This window comes from Fundulus heteroclitus, chromosome 19 (genome assembly GCF_011125445.2).
Source record: "Fundulus heteroclitus isolate FHET01 chromosome 19, MU-UCD_Fhet_4.1, whole genome shotgun sequence".
NCBI classification, from domain to species: domain Eukaryota; kingdom Metazoa; phylum Chordata; class Actinopteri; order Cyprinodontiformes; family Fundulidae; genus Fundulus; species Fundulus heteroclitus.
The window spans coordinates 28605652-28628715 of record NC_046379.1 but is presented as its reverse complement, the minus strand read 5'-3'; positions in this window follow the sequence as shown (position 1 = coordinate 28628715).

Below are 23064 nucleotides of genomic sequence, written 5' to 3'. Positions count from 1 at the left end.
TGGTCTCGGCTCGGATCAGTTTAACAAGGGTCGTGTAAATGGGGCTTTAGAGTGGAATCCAAAGTGTGATGCAACCTGAGAGAAACAGGAAAAAGGGATTAGCGCTGGGAACAGACAAACTGTCGAGAGACAGTGGCCGCTGAAGCATACCACTCAAGGTTAACACTCTGGCGTCTTCCTGCTGTCCGTTCCTTTATGCTTCAGCACGGCGTCACTGATTGAGCTGCAGGTGCGCACCACGCCCACCAGTCAACTATAACCACCGGTGAGCAGAGAGAGAAGGAGAGAGCAGGCAGCGCTGGCAGAGAACTGCACAGCACTTGCCTGCAGAATCCTGACACAGCTATGCACTCCTTTGCATTTATCTATCACATAAAATGTCAATAAATATATGTGTTCTTGTAAAATGACAAAATGTGAAAAGGTTCAGGGAATATGGATACCTTACCAGATACATCAAACACATACTCACTTCCGTAATGGATAGTAATGTATACAAAAATATGAAAAATATCGTTCTAATGTCACCCGTCTATAACGTACAAACACAAACATGAATTGACTCTTATGAAGAACAAATGAAGGTCTGCTACACAAAGCATTTCTCTTATTGACCAATCGCTTAGACATATAATCAAAGTCAAGAGCTGGCTTTTAGTTTATATCTGTTTAGTCCTATCCTGTTGAAGTGTTTGCTCAGTTTAAAAAGAGAACCTGAATATGGTTCACAGCACCACATTTTCTGTCTTTCTCCCCACCCTATGAGAAAATCCCCCAGGGAATTCATTAGTCAAGCCACAGGCCCCCTCCTCTCTGACTTTTTCTCCACCCCCCCTCTCCTCATCACATAATTGCAGGGTTCCACAATAGGCTCCACTTTGAGTCAATATTGTGAAATGTTTTTTTACAAGAACTGTCAGCATTATTGATTTGTGTTGTGATCCAGTTGACAGCGCTCATAATGCAGTTAAAGTCGCAGTTTACAGGAAAAAAAAACCCACAGAGAAGGCAGGGTGCTAAGCATTATGGGATGTTCCCAGGCTCATGTTTGTTGCTTTTTGTCTTCACATGAGAGAATGTGTTACTTGGTTAAAGTATCTGTTATTCAGCAATATGAGAAAAGGCTTCTCAACAACATCTTGAAACAATGCTGCCTGCTCATCACAATAGAGTTACAGTTGAGAGATGAATATACTGAAAAGTTTTAATTAGAAAATAATGAAACATCATAAAGCAAGCTGCAAGGAACTTATGAGTTTGTGATTTGTTAAATATATTATTACAAAACTACCAAATGTTAATTGTGTATTACCATCGTTGTCACTGCTTAGTCTTCTATTTAATTTTTTTATTGAATGTTTTAAATGCATACTGTGGAAACTGCAGTTACGACCAAAATGATTCATATCCCTTGCAGATTTAGATGAAATATGATTTTCACTTGACTGTGAGGATGCTTCTGAAAGGGAAATGAGACATGCATCTTGAAGAAAAAAATATTGAATCATTCATGCGCTTTTATGAAAACAGTGGAACAACCTTAATTGGCATTACAGCTGTCAAAGCCTTCTTAGCATATAAACACACAAAGAGCACACAGGTATATCGGTGTACAACACGGCTTAAATAGGAAATGGGGAGATCTAGCTAGCAATCAGAATTTTGATGATTGGATTTAACTTAATGTTGTTTAACTGTGAAGCAATGGAATGATGCTATACATTTAAGTCAAACTAATTATGCTTGTAAGCCAATTTTTACAAGATTTGTACACTTCCACAATGCCTCACTAAAAATTAATCATGCAACAGGTCACAAACCCATTATAAAAACAGCTTTATCATGAACAATATTAGATTATCTAAATGTTAATACACGGCAATTTTTTAGCTGTTCGAATATGGAAAAATCAAGACCTAAATGAAATGAAATGAAACCAAGTACTACACACTTTTCCTGTCATAGGTCAATTTAGATGACTAAAACTAGTCATTTTTGCTTATTGCAATAATTGGTTCAGCTGAAACTGAAGTGGACTCTCATAAGAATAATTTGGGACAGAAGAGGACTTTTTCAAGCTTGAGAACACGTCACACAGGGAGGAACGGGGGAGGGAGAATCTTGTTGGGTGTGTGCAGGTGTGTTGCCAATGAGTGGACTGATGTATATCACAAAATGAATGATGTCATGAGGAAAGAATATTATACGGAAAAAGTGAAACACAATCACAAGACATCAGCCCGAAAGTTAAAGGTTGGGCACAAATGGGTCTACTAAATGGACACTATGGATTAGGACAACAAGGTCAATGTTTTCAAGTGACCTCAAAGCCTTGATCTTCACTCCATAGAAGACCTGTTGGCAGAGCTGAAAAGGCGTCCGTGTGTAAGCATGGAAACTCCTACTAAGTCATATCCTTTCTTTCTGAGTGTTTTGAAATCAAACTGTGAGAAGCGTGTGGAAGGAAATTTAGCTGACGGGTAATTCTTCCAAGCACTAAACAAATCTATTTAAAATTGCACACTTAATGCAAGTTAAGCAAATCTGACTTCTCATCAATATGACATTTAGCAAACAGAGTAGTTCCAGTTATCCTAATTGACCTGAAACTGGAAATGTTTAGTTGGATTTCATGTCAGAAAGGAAGAAAAATACAGTTGAGTGTCTTTTTATACAGTGTAAGTAAAAGCTTAGTTCAGCTGATCATGCTACTCTGTGTTAAATGAAATATTTTGTTTTACAAGAAAACCACCAGGAATAAGATTAGCTGTTGCATCCGAAAATACAAAGACTAAAATAATAGGAGAATCATGACAGAAAACGTTGTATTAAAGCAGATTATTAATTAATTAATTAATTAATTAATTAATTAAGGGCATTGATCTGTCACTTTGTGCACACTGTATTTACCCATGTGTTTATCTTTAACCCCAGATCACCACTATGTACCTATGTTCAATGTATTGGATATTTTCTGCATAAAATACTAATTCCTCAAAGCTAGAAACAAAGCCAAGGCTGCCATTAACTATGGGTGCTCTTTTTTTGGACTAAATTTTGAACATGGCGGAAAAAGGGCGCTCATTCGGGTTTGTAAATTCATTCAGACCTCGTTCTGCCAGTGTTTCCTTCATCTACCTGCCTGCCCGTCTCTCGGCTGTGCTGCTCTCCAAGAACTCTCTCTGAGTATTTTAACCCCTAAAATAAGATAATTAGACATCCTGCACTTGAAATAAGATGATGGAGATGAGTTGTTCCTATTTTAAGCGCAAAAATCGTATTCCATTGGCAAATCATCTTTTTTACCTGCTCAAATCAAGGACAAATACACTAACTTTAAGAACATTTTACTTATTTTTAGATCCATTTTTGCAGTGCAGCACTGCAAGTACTCTCTCTGCCGTTCGGCTGCTTCTCAAGCGCTCCAAGAACTCTCACTGCTGCGCCGTCAGCTCCACCTCTACCCCAGCGCTACCTATCTGCTCTGAAGGCTCCCAGGTTCCATAGCGCAGCTCCTGCAGTCCTCCAGTTCTCTCAGGTCCACCTGCTCCTGCTATCCCCATCGTCCTGTTCCTGTCCAGTCTAGACTGTTGGTCTCATTCTCTATAACCATCTCTTCAATAAAATATTTTAATATACGGATCTCTGTGTGTGGTTGTGTTTGGGTTCAGTCACAAATCATGACACAAGAGATTGATTGAATAGCGTTTATAGTTTGTCACTGCTTTGAACGTTAGCCCATGTCAGCATGACGCTACCATCCCTTTACCCCTTGACCCATTCTGTCCTCCACTGCCTCGGCAGCGCTGGCTTCAACCATTGCTGAGTCAGCGCATGGGGCTTAAACTGTGGCTTAGCCCTGCTGGGCTCCCTCAAGCTTCGGCGACAAGGGGGGTGAAAAATCAACCACCTCAAAAGACCGATCCGTGGCAAAACCACCATATGTCACCTTTGTCACTTCATGTTTCAACAGGTCGCTTTCCCTCATCCTGATCGCAGCCGCGAGCCCCGCTTATACCCCCATCCTTCATTCCCACACTTAGCCGCGTCTCTTGGAACCACCCACTTTGGTGGCATTTTTATAAATGTATCTCGGGGCAGAGTTATGCCTATACATCGGGGTCACAGAAGTCACTCAGTTGAAGAATATGGGGAGGCAACACAAAGAAAATCATCAGATGTCATGGGAAATATTTTTTAAAAAAGGGGGAAAAAACAATGAGCTCATAAGTGAGGTCAAATGAACAAAACTGAACTCAGAAGAAATTATTCTAAATAACAAATGAAGCTGCAAACAGAACTTCATTGACTTAAAAATAAAAAAAACAACGTACAGGTGTATATATAGATAACGGCACAATAATGCCTGAATTCAAATGGTCTGAACTTTCACTGTATATAAGATGACTACTAACTGCCAAGGAAACAAAACAACACAGCTCAGTTTGCTAAATAACTAACCGTAATAAGTAAAAATCCTTTATAAAAAATCTAAATACTGTACTGCAAATACAAAATCGCTTTAGCAGAAATGGTGGCACAGACATACAAACCTATCAAGATACAGCCATCATGACATACCCACATGACAGGCTGTACAACAGAAGCTAAAAGGCCCATGGTAACTCTGGGGGAACAGCAACTATACACAGCTCAGGTGGGAGAATATATCCCTTAGCCAAAATATTGCTTTTCACTCCACATATGTAACCTTTTTGGAAGTGAAATAATAATAAAAAAAAAGCCATTGTTAAAAGAAAACGTTTAAATTTCTGCTTTTTTCTTTATCCCAAGTCATAAAGGGGACAAAGACATCTGGTCAGATTAAACCTAGCATTACATTTTTGGCCTTTATTAAAATAATGCTGCATAGTAGTGGTTGCATCATGCTGTGGAGATTATTTTCTATAGCAGACACATGGAAGCCGGGGAACAAAAAAAAACATGGAAGCTGGTCAAAGTTTGCGGGAAGACAAATGCAGCTAAATAAAGGAATTGGAATGGTTTTAAGCAAAGCATATTCATATGCTAGATAGAAGTCCAGACTTGAACCCAATTGAGAATCTGGGGTAAGACTTAAAAATAGGATGTGACATAAAATACATTGAAGTTGGTGTGATGAAACAAATTAAACTGGTATCAATACTTTTACGAGCAGCTGTAGTTGTTAGACAAATTCCCATAAAAATGTGAGTTATTATAGATTTTTGACTACACAAAAAAACCTGTTTGAAGATTAATGACATATTCTCGCATTACTGCTCAGTTTATAACGTCTCCACGTTGTTTTCACCCAGAAGCACAAAGCTCTTTTTCTCCCTCTTCTCCAGTGATTTGAGAGAAATAATAGAAGTACATCCTTGTGTTTTTTTTGTTTATTTTTTTTGGTCCAACACAGTGTTTAGGATGTGTTTCATCAGCCCGGAAGAGATCAAACGTGATGCATCATTTTACAGCTCGTCACAAAGGACAACAAAAGCGCCTCCCAGAAAAACGACGGCCCCCGTTCTGTTTGACTTCCCAGTCTCCCAGGGCTGAAAAATGGGAGAGTATCTGTAGCGATGGTGGGGTGAAAATGATTGTTTTCTCAGATGTTCAGTGGCCCCGCCGTTCCCCATGGTGACGGTGACAGAGCCATTCTGGAATAGGCTGTGGCTCCGCTTGGCAGGCCTCAAAGGCGTCAGCGCCGTTCCTCCCGGGACGTCCTGGCACCACGTCCCAACCCGCAACGCTGCTGCAGCCCGCCTAATTAAAACCATACTGCTCCTCGCAAAGCTACGTCCCCCCTTTCTGCACAAACACGTGCACGCCTACCCATTAAAAACAAAATCTCCAATGCTGTTTGCAAATAATTCTTCCTTAAGAAGTTTGCTTTATTCTAACAGCAGCGCCAGACGGGTGGAGTTTTTTAGCAGATTTTGTCAGAGGAGTTGTCAGTCTTCACAAATGGGACTGAACAAAGTGTTACGTCTCGTGTGGCTGCTGAGTAACTTGCAGGCACTGATGCTGTTGTCATAAGTGGTGGTAGCACAGTCTCGTTTGGCTTTAAAGTAGGTGAAATCAAACTACTATTCGAACCTTTTTGCATACAGCCATGGCCCAGGTCTGACTCAAAGTCCACACACAGAGTGAACTTTTCACTCTGCAGACACTCAGAGAAATCTGGATATGTTCCACTGCGATGGCTGCACATTAAACATTTTTATATTTAAGCATTTTCTGCCCTGCTGAAGGGCCGCTTCTCGCAGCTTTTGCAGTTATTTGCCGAGATGTCATCAAACACGGACTGTGAGGATGACAAAATGATGATGCTGGAGTTTGCTGGATGTTGATCAAAAACTATTTGCAAGTCTGTGGTTTGTTTTAGCCAATGTAGGCGCCAGATGGGCTTAAAAAATGTTAAACGCTGAGCTGCACTTATTCTACAAAATGATACATGATCGTCAATAGGAGTTAAGTGTTTGAGACAATGCTGCAGCCTTGACTCTGGCTGCTTTCTGGGCAGTTATTTAAATTGTTCTGATCTGCCAGCAGTCATATTAATCCAAAGCAGACATATAAATTATTTCCTGTTATGAGGTTTTCATTTTTATACATATCAGGGTCTTCAGATACTTTACTGCTTCACTGCCAGGAGCTGACGTCCCATCAATCCCAAGCTTACAAAAGGCCAGAACGTTCTGGCCCGGACCGAAGGTATCACTGAAAGTTTAAACCACACATGAGCTTCATGAGGCCGGAATTAACAGATGGTGGGCAACTCAGAGAAAGGAAAAACCTTTCCCCCCATACTCAACATTGATTAACTTTAAAATGTCCCAAACCTTTACAGGGATGCCTTTTCATTTCTCGTCATGTTTCATGTTCTTCCTCTGGCGTCCTGGGTTTTGAGGAACATGGGTCACGGGACTTACTGAACTGGTGGTCTAATTTCTTTACAGAGAACATGATACATTTTCCATTTATTTATCCAGTTTTGTATTTTTTTTTTAAGTGAGGGTCTGTTGAAAGGTTATAATAAGTTAATACAATATATTAAATACATGATAACTGACATGATAGCTATCTTGGCATCTTCATTCAGTATAACTCTATATTAGTTTGACCTGGAGGATGTGGTCATGACTGAATTAATGTAGTGCATTTGTAGTCTTAGTGACCGCTTTAAGTACTTTAAACTAGAGCCACAATCACCCAGTTGCACTCACTGATGTGCATACAATAATGCACTGATCATTAGGCAACATGGGGTTGAATGACTTGCCCAGGGGCACATCAACGTCTGAGAGAAAGCTAGAATGAGACCCACAATTTTTGGACTGCAAGATGATTATACCCACTGGTCAACAAACCCCAGACTTTAACAACTAAACTCACATCTCAAAGCATACAGTATTGATTAACACTGTTTCATAAAACTTCAAATTGTCTCCAAATTTCCATTGATCTGTTATCTACACAAAAGCCAGTGATATAATGTTTGGTTGTAGCTTTCTGACCCACATGCGGAATACACCGGGAACACAGTGAGTAGAACAAGATGGTTTATTACTGAATGTTCAGTAAGGATTAGCAAGCTCAGCAGGGAAGCGAGTCTTTTTGTCCAAAGGAAAGTGTTGAACAACGAGGAGAGGGTTTAGCATCCAGCGGAAGGTGTATTTTGCATGGTTTGATTCCTAATGGGAGTTCCAGTAATTTCTAGGTGAATTTGGGTTCCACGGGACCTGAGAGTCTTATGTGGAGGAGAGCAGGTGGAGCGGGTCACAGTTAGTGGAGTCAAGGCGCCAGCTCCCTGTCGGTGGCTAGCGCCTTGACCCACTCAGGTGTGTGCCGGCTCATTCCTGGCTCATTCTTCTCTGGGATGGGGGATGCAGCTATGTTTGTGTTGGTTCTCCTTGGGCTTCTTTACTCTGGGGGCCCTATCTCAGATTTCTGGGGCTCTAGTCAAGGCCGGTGCATGCCTTGGTCATACACCGACCTGTAGGGGTCAAGTAACTTTAGTATAGTGAATGTGTTGCTGTTACGGGTGAAAGTGATTTGTGGGCACACAAGATCAAAGCAAATACATGGAACAATATCAAAGCAGAGCAGAGCTTAACACAGGTGAACACTGAGAAAAAACAAAGAGCTAAATTAATAATAAAAACCTCAGGAATACCTTGGAACGCAGCTCTGTTCAAACTGTGTGATACAAAACTGAAGCATGTAAAAACATGCTCCAACATAATATTGCAGATTAAGTGAAATAAATTAGAATTATTTTTACACACCTGCTCGTCTTACATGTAGTTACAATGACAATAAAATATTTATTGCACAGAGGACGATCACTGGTCCTACATTGCCTCCAGCCTTCATTTCCTCTGTGAATAATCATCAGCTTCTTTGTAAATAACCATCCAGTTTAAATTTGAAAACACTTTGTGTTGCCTTCACTGTGTATGAAAAGTGAAGGCAAAAAAAATATAAAAAACGATTGACTGGTTGATTGATCATAGTTTGCCTTGGTCTTGACCCCTCTCAGACTAGCCATTACGTCCCTTCATGCCTAAAAATTTAGAGAAATTACAAGAAGTATTGCTTTAAGTAGTGATTTAATAAAAAAAAAAAAAAACCAGCTCCTTCATCACACTCCTATTCAGCTGAAAAGTAGATAGGAAGAACACTAAACATGAATGAAAACATAACTAAGTAATAAAAAAGGACAGACTCTGACAGAGAGACCAGGAAACTGATTTTTTTCCCAGCAAGGAGGAAGAAGTTTCGGCATGCCGTTTGACAGAAAAATGAGTGATTGAACAGATCCAGAACACTGCTTGTGAACAGCATGACAAATGACTCATCATGATTTTTGTCTCTGCGTATAAATGAATACATCTTTTATTATGTAGCATTCCAAAGCGTGTCAGCAGCAGTTAAAAATGCAGTAATATCCTGGGTATTTTTGGTGGCCGTTATTTTCTTTTCATCCTACATGAAAGTGGGTTAATTTTTTTGATGTATTTTTTCAAACACACGTTTGAGTGCTATCAATTTATTGGAGGGTTCCACCCATAACAACAGCTTTTTTTTTCCATTAGGGAAAGCTGACAACTTTAATTCATTCTACAGCACGCATTCAGGCATAATTTCAGGGGTAGAGAGGCACATTTTTAGAAATTATAGATGTTAAAGTTCTTTAATGAAATTATTAGAAATGGATAGATTAGAATTCTATGCTTCATATTCATTCATATTTCAGTACAGTACATTCCAGGCCAAGACTGTTCAATTCACTAAGACAAGCACTGTTTGAAACATCAAATACTTACTGTGTCTTCAAATCTTGTAGTATATTGTTATGCAAGGGAAGAAATATCAATCTTTGGTCTGTCCCGGTCAACTTGGTGTAATGAAATTCAGCCGACTCAGAGAATGAACCTTTTAAAAGTTTATTGATAGTAAACTGCTGTTGCTGGAACAGGAACAGACTGGAATCGCTGTAGGAAGAAGAGCAGGGTTAGTGGCCGAGATCAGTGATGGTGATGGCAGGGCAAGGTCAAGCAGGGAAGTTGTTGTTAGCTCGGGGGTCATGCACACGGAAAGCCATAAGGCAGAGGTGTCCAGAAGGGCTAGGCAAGGGCTGAGACCAGAATCCAGCCGAGAGAATCGGTAACAAGAGGCACACCCACTGAGCCGAGGTTTCCAAGCAGAGACAGAGACAGAAGACATGTCCGAGGTCCAGCTTTGGGTCATATGCAAGAGGTAGGAGAATCCAGACAGGGGCAGAGGCAGGCAGGCTTGGTCGAGAGACAAGCCAGAAGGTTAATGTCCAGAACACAGAAGTCAATGGGGGAATACGATAAGGGCAAAGCAGGCAGGCAGGAGTAAACAGGAATTAGACAGGTTGAGATCAGGAGGTCAAAACGAGGAAAGCTGGATGTTCTACTCACGTGCCAGTTTTCAAGAATCTGGCAGTTACACACTGGGAGAACCAAGAATTTATAATGCAGCGACTCCCAGTAATTGGAGCTGTCGCAGGTCTAACCACTCAGGGGTGGGTGGAGTGGATTGCCTCTAAGATTTTTAATTTTTTTGGCAAGTGAGTGAGTGATAACACTTGGTGAATTGTGAATGAGGCTGGGTATCAGTGTCCTGTGGCCTGCTCATGTGTTTCCTTACCGGACAGGATTCGGTCATCATACTCTCCTTGCCTCTCTTCTCTCTTCACTACTGCACCGCCTGCGGTCAGTATGGGCTCATTTGGCGGCTACGGCATTGGGGCTCTGCTGCTGTAGCCTGTCCGGCCAGACTGACTTACGTCTTACACATGCCATACACATGCCGTATCAGTCAAGGTTAGCATCAAGAGGTTAGAACCTATTAGATAACTATGGGAATGTGACACAAAAACTCCGAGCGACACAGTCTGTTTTTGTAATTTGTAGTCTGTGAAACATGTCATGCCATCGAGCAAACTCTCCTGCGAATGATTTTTGCTGCTTTTGTCTAAAGGTTCTGAGGATACATAGTGTACTCATATATGTTTTCTTAATATTCCAAGGCACCAAGCAGCAAAAATCTCCGTATGTATCTTGACTGTTATGGGTACAGAAAAGTGCTGCAGCATTATGGGTAATTCTGACGCTGAGAGTGATGTTCCACCAATCACAGGACTAGATGTCCTGTGATTGGTCCTGTTTTAGACTGGAGAGTATGGAGCTGTGTCAGACTGACTTACGCTCTGTGCTGGTCAATCTGGCTGGCCAGACTACTGCTGCTGGACCTCTGCTGGGGGCTGGGTGCTTGGGTATAAAAATCTCTAGATTCTGCATTTGACTCATGCTTAGGTGACAGGGGCCTGATGGAGTTGGTAGGCTGTCGCGCCTTGCTCCTTGGGGGCCTCTGCTCAATGGCCATGGGGGCTCTCCTGTGTCCCAAGCTTTCCTCTGCTGTCCTCTGTGTGGATACTTGGTGTCCCAGTGGTGGGCTGTATGGCCTCTCTATTCCATGGGGCTGCTGGTTTCCTTGGAGCTCTCTCTGCTTGCTTCTGATGCCTAGAGTAGGGGTGGTGATGGCCCTTTGCACCCATCACTGCTCACAATTTAGGCCTTCACCACATATTTAGCATGTTCACGCGCACATTTATGCACTCATCTTGTTTTGTTCCATGTCCTTACTGCTGATGTAGCTGCTGTCTGCGTTTTAGTTTAATCTCTTTGCAGCTGTTCATGGTTGTCTTTCCGTGGTTTCCCCATGCTGGCCTCGAGATGTTAGCTTTTTCTCAAGCAGCTGACTGATTGCCTGGTTCTTTAATGTTTGTCTATATGTTTTCCTTTGTGTCTCTGTCCTTACACTGCCATGTTTGGCACCAGTTTGAACCTAATGCATTAACTGCAATAAAATAAATAATCACGAGTTGGGCAAGGGAGGATTTTGAGGTATAAAGCCTCCCTTGGTAAAGCAGATATATTTGGAATAATTTCGGCAGACAGAGCACCATTCTACTTGCCTTGAAGCTGGACATGAAAACAGCCATAAAAAAAAAAATCTCAGCATTTTTTTATGATTATCCATTTATTTAAACATTTGCCTTTTGTAACATTGCCAGATTTGTTCCCAAAATGACATCAGCTGTGTAGAATTTCCACCAGGAAACAACAAAACAAGCCCCTCTACGGAACAATCTTCTGGAATGTCATTAATTTGGCATGCCCGTGTCTTGTTTAGAAGCATTTAAACCTCCCAGTGATTGTGTCATATTCCACCAGTCTGAGCATGGTCTGCTTTGCAATGGAAAACACATGAGAAATTGAAAGTTGCTGTGGAGTCTGTTGTAAACAAGTATTTTATTTAAATGCCTTAACTCATTTAGGGTTAGCGGAAGGATCTTATGTTGAGTTTTAAATGAGAAAAAGATGCTGTATGCAAAATTTGAAAGTATAAGCAGTTCTGTTGACATCTTTAACATGTGTACCAAATAAAGTGGCTCATGAGTGTGATACATTAGATGCAATTATTGTAATGCACAAAAAGAAAGCATCTTAATTCAAGATGGTCAGCCTAAGATTCATAATTGACAGTAAAATAAAATGTATTTCTAGTTTTAAGTGATCACATCTTGTAAGCAAAAGCTCACAAATTAATCACAAACCCTCTTTTATTACTCTTTTCCTTCTTGACAAGTTTTTCCCGGATATTTCTGGTTTGTTGGGAGTAACCATAAAGTGAAGCAGCTTGTTGACTGTAACTGTGGGCTGCCACTTTCTGCACAGACCACCCCTTCAACATCCGCGACCAGGAATGCCAGGAACTCAGGCGCTTCATACATTTACAGGAACCAATCTTCTAAACTGTACCTGAATCCATCTGAAAAGAAAGATGTTGACATAAGGGAACGATCCTGAGTGCATCTCTGATCTATGGAATGGCCTCAGATAAGACAGAGGAGCGAAAAGGAGCGCAGATTGATGGGGTCACTTCAGTGTCTCTTCAGTTGAAACTCCTTTTGAGTCTGCTGTGGTGTTGTTATTTTCAGGTCAGAGCTGACCCCACAAATCTTCAACAAACCTTTCAAAAACAGCACAACTGAAATTGTCAAACGTACATTTTCTAAAGTGCTCTCCTTCCTCATGCGGTCTCTCTTATATGCCCTGACTTGCTCTGCGGAGGTGACGGGGGAAAGGATGAAGGGCAGGGATGTGTGTGGCTGAAGCATCACAGGGAGAATCCAGAGTCTTCCCTCCGTGTGCGAAGCATATGGAGGGCACATGGCATCCTACTCTCATCTTCTCTATAAATCCCTCTCTCTGTCTCCCACTAGCAGTGGTTTGGGTTGGAGGGATCTGCTCTGATGACGGTCCAAAAGAATCTTTCTCTTCCCTCAGGACATTAGTTATGAGGATTAGTTGTTTCCTTTTGCAGTGTTGGCCCATCAGAAGCATCCCAAAAAAAGTCTGGTCTATTATTAGACCAGATTTTTTTTTTCTTCTGTCCTTTTATCTACAGACAAAGAGGATGTACTGTAACCATTTAGTTGTCCAAAGCTCCCACTGGTGGTTTTGATGTAATTGGCTTGATGGTAAAGCTGCAGGACGAATTGAACGATGAAAGAGTTGGCAGAGGAAATATATACGGTTCAGTAAACAAATCATTTTGAATGCCAAATCAAAAATAAATACAATGTGTATACGGCTACTGGTTAGACTTCCATTCAGCCCACTGGAGGAGCTTTTTCACACAAAAAAGGCAACCGAACCACATTGAGACAATTTTGCCATTTAACAAAAACCTTAAACCAGAAATTTCACTTTTGATTTCTCTTTCACTTCCCAATTATGCTCTTCTTTCTCTTAGTCTCAAGGGGAAGGAATACTTATGGAACACGTGGTGCCTCGTTACTAACATGAAATCTGAGATCAGTCTCAAGCTTAACTGGGTCACAATTGAACAGAATTTCAAAAACGCTAAACAGTGAAAATAAAGCCATCAAAATTTAAGACAGCAAAGTAAGATGCTGCTCTTATTTTTTTTATGGAAGGAGAATTCAGCTATCTTATTTCTAAACTGCAGTATGTTGTTTCTAAAATATTCTACAAGTTTTATTTCTCCCTGAAATATGAGTGTAAAAAAATAGATAAAACAACTGAACATCTGCTATAGATGGGGCTCAAACAGTCCTTCTGCTTGATTATGCTATGGGGAAAAAGACTCAGATTATATCTATATCTCCCCCCCAAAAAAGCTTTTTATTCTAGAAATGTATTTATAACCACCAACCACCAATTTGCTTGTTGGTGGTTGGAGGTTGTATTCAGTGTTTTCTATCTTGAATTTTCTTTTTTTTATATTTTGATGGATTTCCAACCATTTCAGGATGTTTCTTGCGCAGTAATTACTAAAAGAACGTCCATCCATCAACTATACCTGCTTATCTGTATAGGGTCGGGGTAGGGGGGGTGCTGGGGCCGATATCCAGCTGTCATTAGGCAAGAGGAGGGGTACACCGTGGACAGGTCACCCATCCATCACAGATTAACATACAGGAAAAATAATCATGCACTCACAGTGAGAACATGCAAACTACAGGCAGAAGGACCCAGGTGGAACCTGGGGTTCAAACCCAGGACCTTCTTGCTGCAAGGCTACAGTGCTACCAACTGTGCCATTGTACAAACTACCATTAAGTAAATTGTGTTGAAATCCTAAATTCCTAACCCTAAAATCTGACTTACTGCGAGACGTTTCTCCGGACAGATGTAGACATGTACTACTGCTACTACTACATTTATTCATGTTTTACACAAAGGACTAACATACCGCCATGTTAAAAAAACACCAAAAAGCAAGGTTAAATTCTAAGATTTATGAACCACAGCATTACAAAAAAAACTGGGTCTTGGGCAGGGCTTTAAGATTATTTTAATTCACTTTAATTTTTATAAAAAAACATTGAGCAAATTCCATCCTTTTAAAAATCCATCCACGGTGTTCTGGTTATCCAACATTGGGTTGCGGGGGTCCAGGAGAAAAACACTAACATCCCTCTCCTCGGCGAAACCTTCCAGCACAATCTGGTGGATCACAACGCATTCCAAGGCCAGAAGGTTTATATAATTGCTTCATTAAGCTCTGGGTCTTTCCCGAGTGTCCTCCCTGTGTAACTTAACCGGAAAGGCTTCATGATCAATTCCTCACCCGATCTCTAGGCTCATCTCTAGGATGCTCATTTTGGACACTTGTAACCGGGATCTTGTTCTTTTGGTCATGATCCATGTACCTTGTTTATAGGTGATGGTGGAAGCGCAGATGGACCAATAAATCAACAGCTTTGCTTTTTCAGCTCTTTCCTCACCACTTCAGACTGCAGCAGTGCCTGCATCACGTCAGATGGAGGAATAAAAATGCGGGACCTGATTCAAGCCTAGCAGCCAGTACCTAAAAGGAATGGGTCTGTGTTTCACATCATGTGTATAACCAGGCAAAACAGAAAGTCATGGACTTCAAACTAGTACAACTTAATAAAAGTGTAAATTTAAAAAAGGCTTCAGTTACTTACTATTTTGTCCATTTATTTTAAATTAACTATTGGTTAGTTGTACCAATATTTGTGCTACCAGGGTTTTTGTTAAAGATAACTATTTCCTAACATGGGATTCTTTGTCAATTACATAAGTATACTGAAATTAGCATTGCTATTTTTTGTATTGTTCATTTTTTTTTCACGTGTCCTGGCTTGGCATTTTAGGTATGCCAAGCAAATGCCCTCAGATGAAAGGCTAATTTTTTTTATTTTTCTTTAGTGTGGGCTGCAGCGACAAATTATTTTAAGACTTTGAAGCCTATTAAAGAGGGGTGGTGATAAATGTGCTTGGACATTTGTTGTAGTGTTGTCTTTAAACAATATTGGCATATTTTTAAGACGTTAAAGCAATTATTGAGTTGAAATCTTGTTTTCAATCAAAAGGTAATCATTTATTGAGAGGGCATCATTTTAAATAACACAGAAAACCGGGGTTCAGCTCCTGTAATGCCTATCTCTACAATTCTTGTCTTTTTAATGGAAATTTGTTGAACGTATTATGCTTAACCTATTTGCCAAAAAGTTGACATTTAGCATAAAAATACAGACTAGTCTTGGTTTTGTGAACCTAAAACTTTGCAACTAAATTCTTGCACGCAGCTGCACGCCTACATAAAGTCCCGTCTGTAAACTGTGATTACAGTGTCTTCTAGGTCAGGTTGTGGTTGTCCAGCGCATTTACATCGCTTCAATTAAGTTACCCTGGCTTTAAACGGCACAAATAAATTCACCAAAGTGGACCCTATGAGTTGTTGGTGGTTTGAAAACTATTCCATTTATTTACCATGTCAGCATTCTTTGTTGGTCTGCGGCTTGTGCATTCCTGGACTTGTCACTTCTGCGGCCAATATAATATTCTGATTAAAAATATGGCTACATAATCAGGGGAAGTTTACTTGTTTTTGCCAAGTGACAAGAATGTTTTACAGGCTGTAATTACAGAGGGCTTTCTCATATTTTTGCAATTCCACAATAGGGTGAGAAAGGGCCCACAGGTCCTCTTGAGGAAACTGCCATTGTAGCTTCATGTCTGTGTGACTAAAAACACCACCCTCAATAAAACACCCTTTTAGTTTCTCATGGAAGCTTAATTTTGAAGGATGTGGTTAACGTTTTGCAGCAGACTGAATGGATTTTTCTTGTAGCATTTTAAGTATGGACTCCTAAGATAGGCAAAGCCCCAAAGTACCACCTAACGGATAATGTGAACATGTCCACCCACGCCCGCTGACAGGGGGGGACAAATGGGTCCATTGTCCCGGGCCCAGGACGGAGGGGGGGGGGGCAAAACTGACACACTGACCGCTAAAATACAGGCAAAGTAATTTTGTGTAATTTTCTGTGAAAAATATTTGATGTAATATGTTTTCTTTAAATAAGGAACCATTAGAACTCCCCCCACCCCAACAGAAAATGGTTTGACCATTAGGACAACGGCTTGCTGCAAGTTCGAAAGTTTGTTTCACCACAAACATGTGAGGTTTTTAGATGTCCGGCGCACAGAAATGAGAAGAGGAGAGAAAAACGGAAGATGACACTAAAGGCTTGAGGGATTTTATGAGTAAATATTTTTTTAAAACTGAGGATGAGTCAGGGACAGGTCCAGGAACGGAATTGCAAAGGAATGATGCCCATCCAGAGCCTGGTATGAAACAGTGTGTTTATCAATGTGATTTTAAAGTATAGCATCCGCTAGAAGCCAGCTGAGGCGGGGAGTTTGGTGGACAGAGAGAAAGGAGGACAACGTAGCAGTTCTACCGTCGCAACATGTGGCTTCAGTGAGGAGAGACAGCATGTGTTTGAGGAGGAGGCAGAGAGAGCCTTCCCTACTGATAACATAGACAGCTGCCCGATCGGAGAGTCTGAGCATAGTGGCTCAGAGACGGACCACCCCGTTAATTTAAATAATCCTGCGTTATAGCCAACCAAAATTAGTGATTCTGATCGAATGAATGTTGTGCGTTTAATGGCAAAAACGAAGCCTTTTCTCAGAGATGGCAAATTAACTGCCAGCAGATTCAGAGGGTCTAACCACATTTATGAAGTGAAGCCATCTAAGACTTGTTTGGAGGACAAAAACAATATTTCTGTAAACAGCAGGTTTGGGGGGGGGGGGGGGGGGGGGCCAAAAAGACTGTGTTGTCCCGGGCCCTAGCAAAGTTGTCAGCTGGCCTGTATCCACCTACCCCTATTGGCTGAGCCTACTGCAGTCTTGTAAAAAATTAGAATACCCCATTATTTATTCAGCTGTTTTAAATGTAACATTCTTCTACTGATGTCTATTCTAACTTTTGTATGTCTACAAAAAAGGGGATTTACGATAGAAACAAACCTGTTTTGTTTTTTTTTCAAAGTAAAGGATATCAAAGTATTTTTCTCATTGTGCTGGCACATACTCTGCTGACAGTATTTCAGGATTTTTGGAGACTTTTAAAAATCCTATGATCTACTTTCAGGGTTGACTTGCTTGGACAGCCAAACCAGAGGATATTGGTTTAAGTCTTTCAGCTGTCAATGATTTTTTTTTTTGGACAGTAAAATGCCTAATTTTAAACTCTTTTGATACCTCTTTAAATCCATTGCCAGACTCATAAGATGCCACAACCTTCTTCTATAAGGCCACATGCAGCTCCTGTGATCTCACCACGGTATTCACTGACACTTCAGGAGTCGGGAGTAAATGTCTGAGGTGTGAACAGAGCAAACATCCTTCACAATGCTGAGGAATGATGTTCTCATCATGTAACCCTGATTTGAAAGGTGGATGTGTAAATCTAGCTGTTTTAAATGAGAACAAATGTGTGCATAAAAAGTTTTTTGACCAAACATTTTAACTTTTACTGAACGTTTAAGAACGTATTTTCTTCTATAGTTTGCTCTGAATATTATTTGTAATGTTCATAGCTATAGATTTTGAAAACAATGAATATTTGAGCTCTGCATGTCCAGCATCATTTATTCACCAAACTGCCTGTCATGATAGTTGACAGGCAGTTTGTAGTTTTTTGTAGTTTGTTCAGGGTTGTTTAAACAGATTTTGAACATCCATGGGCTAAGATCAAATGTGTTAGAAAATCAAGCATACTTCTGTTGGGTACCTAACCTGACTAAGGATGAATCGTAATGTGTATATTCATATTACATGGATATGTTTGTTTTCGGGTAATATGAACAGATTCATTGTGATGAAGAGGTAGTTTGTTTACCAACATCCAAGAAGAACTGGTTCCAGTTCCAAGTTTGTAAAAACCAGTAGGTTTAGTTAATCAATTTGCACAATGACCAGGACAACCATTACACACACTAGTGAAGCTCATAAAATAAGAGTATGCCGGATTTTATGAGATAAAAATTATCATTTATGAAGTCAGTCATTTATTTTACACCCACATTGAATTTAGAGGTCAAGAACTCACTAACTGCTCAGTGAATGTGCAGTGGATGATTGAATAACATTATTATGGCAACCTTGCATTGCCAAAGCAAAGGACAATTTTTGGTAATTAATCTGTTGGGTTCTTCTGACATAACCAACTGAAATCATCTGAATCGTAATCTACATTTCAAAACATTCTGTGACAAAATGTCTGCTGGTACTTGGACAGCCTATTGCACTGGCCAAGGGACGGCTCATTTAGTAATATTAGTTGCACTAATGGCTAATCGCCTAATAAACTATTGGAAAACCAGTTCTCCATTTCAACTCTACACTCTTTTTATCTTTGTTTCTGAATATTAGTAAAAATCCGGTTTTATTTCAGTTTTACCATGACTGCCCTCTTAAATCTTCTTATACTATTGTTTTTAATGAGAAATACATCCTTGTTTTACTCTATAGGAATAAATAAAATCACATGAATAGTCCATGTTTGATTCTTGGTTTTAATCCATGTGTGACATCAGTACTGTCTCAGACAATGGAAGCTGGGATGAACGTTCTAAAATGATGGTCAACTGCAGAGATTTCACAAGTGAAGTAAACACAAACAAAAAGAAGAATGCAGATTTTATTTTCAAAGTAACGTTAAAGGAGCATGATGGTAAGATAATAGAAAATATATTTTAACAATTCAAAATATATTGTATATACTGAATTAACATAGGATGAGTTGACTGTTTCATAGTGTTCCCAAACTGTAGGAAGGATTTTATGTCTTCCCTTTCTTTTTATTTTGTTTTTGGTTAGGTAACTACACTACTGTCATTAGGTTTCCCGGTTCTCTAGACTGTATTAGCTGAGTAACGCGTTTGAGTGTATGCTTCACTAAACTACTGGAAATCAAATGAAAACAACTCACTAAACCAAAAGAATGATTGCATCTGCCAATTTCGGTGTACTCCCTTCATTAAGACCCTGTGATTGACTGTATTCAGTATAAATTCAGTGGGCTTCTCTGCATGGAAACAAGCACCTGGATTGCTTGAGGGAAGTGCAGTTTTTCATGTAGAGTATAATTTCCTTGACAAGTGCTCTCAAGTGAATTTGAACCAAAGCAGCAGCAGCAGCAGCAGCAGCAGCCTGAGTGAGACGTCTCATTGCATGTTTTCAGATGGAGGGAGGAGGCAGAGAGGAGCAAGAATGAGGAGGATGGATGAAAAGAGGAGGAGGAAAGAGAGATTGGATGGGAATTGGAGGTTCCCTTCTGCAGATTGCACAGCGGGGGAAGCGATGGAGCCTGAGAGGATATTTAATCCCTGCACAACATTACATTTCTGGGCGCTCCTGTTGTAACACAAATGTCGAGCTGGAATGCACTGTTTGCTGAGCGAAATATGCTCACCAGCCCTGCTGAAATGCATTCTCCAGTCATTTGTGAAGCAAAGCAGTTTGTCAAGTGGCAGGCTAATATTACATGTGCATTTTAAGGAGCCGCAGTAACTATGCCGCTCGCAAGCACCTATTTTGGACAAACCCATTTCTTCCGTATCCGCAACATTTCGTCGGGAGATATTTCATCATCCAATTTGTCGTTCAGTGAGCAGAGCCCATAGAGCTGGGGAAAAGAAGTGCTCAGATATTTTTTTTTTTCCTTTCTGGCATCTCCATCTGAAACTAATTCCAAGAAGGATTGTCTTAGAGCTTTTTCTCGCCTTTTTCTTTTCTTTTTTGCTCTTTGCAGCACGCAGTCTCATTCCTGAAGTGGAAAATCTGAAGTAATTGCTTTCTGAATTAAAGAAAGCAAGCAAGAACAAAAACAGGCTCTAATTCATTTTACTCTCTCTGGGAAAACGGCGACGACGGCAGACTAAAGGGAATTCTGGAAAATGAGCATTCTCCCTCAATTTCCCAGCAAACAATCAGCAGCATCACTTAGGCTCAAGGTGTTTCTATTAATGGAGCTCTGGGTCAGTGCTGGTTTGCGGAAGCTTATTTTACATTAACCTCACACCTCTGCAGCCTTCGCAAATCGTGGCTTAATGCACTTCAGAGGAGGGGTTTCAGAAGAGACGAGGGAGGGCTTTGCTGAAAGGTCTTTAAAAAATACATAATTGGTTGTCTGTCAAGGGAACTGAAGAGCAGGAGCAATAATTGGTATGGAGAGGTAGAAAGGGCTTCCACTCAGACAAGAATTAAAGTGATTCTCAACTTGGTGTCTAAATCTGCCATAAAAGCACAAAGTGGAGTATTATCAAAAGAGGAGATATTACATTGTCTCTGACGAGCTACTACATCGTTTCAGCATGAGATGTCTACTGACCTCATGTAGCAGCTGTTAATCTATGGTTTAATGCCTTAGACTGAAAGTGATGATTCCCTGAGGAACCTACATCATTTAGAAATGTTGGAGAAAGGCTCCAGACATGTCAAAGAACCATCAATAACTGTTTAGGCGAAGTAAATTCTTGGTGATACTGCATGGGTGGCATCAAATGAAGAAAAAAATTACATGTTTTCTACAATACCAATATCTCCTATTCTAGATTCAAGATGCAATAATTCAAGCATTTAATTTAACCTGAGGGAAATTGCTATGCAATAGTTGCAGTACAAAGGTAGAAAAGCAATACCCCAGTAGAGTAAAAATTAAACTGCATAACATAAGTAATTAAATGCAATAAACTTATAGTATATATATATATATATATATATATATATATATATATATATATATATATATATATAGATAGATATAGATATATATAGATATAGATATAGATATCCTATATATACGTTTTTACAATATATAATATATGCAACAATATGGTCAAAAATCCAAATGGGAAGGTCATAGCCACAACTTTTTCATCAAAACCATTAATTTTTCCTGATATTTCCATCACTCGGAATGGAAACATCACAGCGGCTGTCCTCACAGCGGCTGTCCTCTGCTGCTAATCAATGATCACAGTGTCTGGTTTGTTGGCCATTAACATTTTGTCTATTTGTATCTGGACTGTCCCACAGGAGCTTAGCTCTGTCATTCTCCACCACATTGGGAGGTGACTCCTATTTTGACCTGGGGGTCTCCAGTTGGTATTCTGAACAGATGTTTCTGTACACTATACCAGCCACTTGGTTATGGAGTTCCATGTATTCCTTCCTTGCTAGAATACTACACCCTGCTGTGAGATGTTGGATGGTCTCTGGAGCCTCTTTGCATAGCCTGCACCTGGGGTCTTGCCTGGTATAGAGGCCCTGTCTCATCTGGGCCTCTATTGCTCTGGTGCTCAAGGCCTGCTCCTGTGCTGTCCTTCAGCCCAGCCCTCTTTAGCCATTGGTAGGATTTGGTCATATCAGCCACTTCAGCTACCCATCTGTGGTATATCTCATGTCTCATGGGTTTGTTCTCCCATGATGGTTCCTTGAGTTCCCTCTCTTCCAGCTTCCATTGTCTGAGACATTCACTTCATCTCTCGGGGCCATCTTCCTGCTTATATTTTTGAAGCTTGGGTGTTTCATTTTCAATGATGGCTCTGATGGTCACTAGGCCCCTGCCTCTTTCTTTGAGCTTAGTGTACAGCCTGTGGATACTGGATTTGGGGGTGAATCCATCATGCATGGTGGGTAGCTTTCGTGTTTTAACATCAGTGGTCTGGATTTCCTTCTTTGGCCAACTTATTACCCCAGCAGGGTATCAGCTTACTGGCAAGGCATAGCTGGTCATTGCCCGGACCAAGTTCTTGCCGCTGAGCTGACTTCTCAGAACTTGCCTTACTCGTTTCAGGTATTTTGCTGTTGCTGCTTTTCTTGTGGCATCTCCGTAGTTGCCATTTACTTGTGGTAATGCAAGGTACTTTTAGCTCTCTTGAACATCTGCTATTCTCCTTTCTGGGAGTCCAATTCCCTTTGTGTGGATTGCCTTGCCTTTCTTTGTCACCATCCAAGCACATTTCTCCAGCCTGAATGACATTCCAATGTCCCTGTTGTAGATCCACTGTAGATCCTGGTGGTGTGGATCAGCGAGTCAATGTCTCGCTCACTCTTAGCGTACGGCTTGATGTCATCCATGTACAGGAGGTGGCTTATAGTAGCCCCATGTCTGAATCGGTATCCATAGCCAGACTTGTTGATTATTTGGCTGAGGGGGTTCAGGTCTATGCACAACAGCACAGGGGACAGAGCATCTCCTTGGTATATTCCACGTTTGATGGAGATTTCAGCAATTGGCGGAAGTTGGCATCAAGGGTGGTTTTCCAGTCTCATGAAGTTTGCAATAAAGGCTCTCAGAGTGCTGTTGACCTTGTACAGCTCCAGGCATTCCAGGATCCATGTGTGTGGTATTGAATCATAGGTTTCTTGTAATCAATTTGTGCAGTGCACAGGTTGGTTTGTCTGCTTTTGCAGTCTAGGGCGATGCAGAGTAAAAGTATTGATTTTACTGGATGCCCCGAGTGCTCTGATGACCAGATTGCTAATGCTAATCAAATATATTTGAGTCTGTTCGTGTGATTTTGTCCATGTAAAGATCAGAGAAAATCCAAAATCTACAATAGCCTTGAACTTGTGTACCTAAGTCTTATTTGTGAAAATCAATTAAATTGTGTGTTGTATATTCATTGCA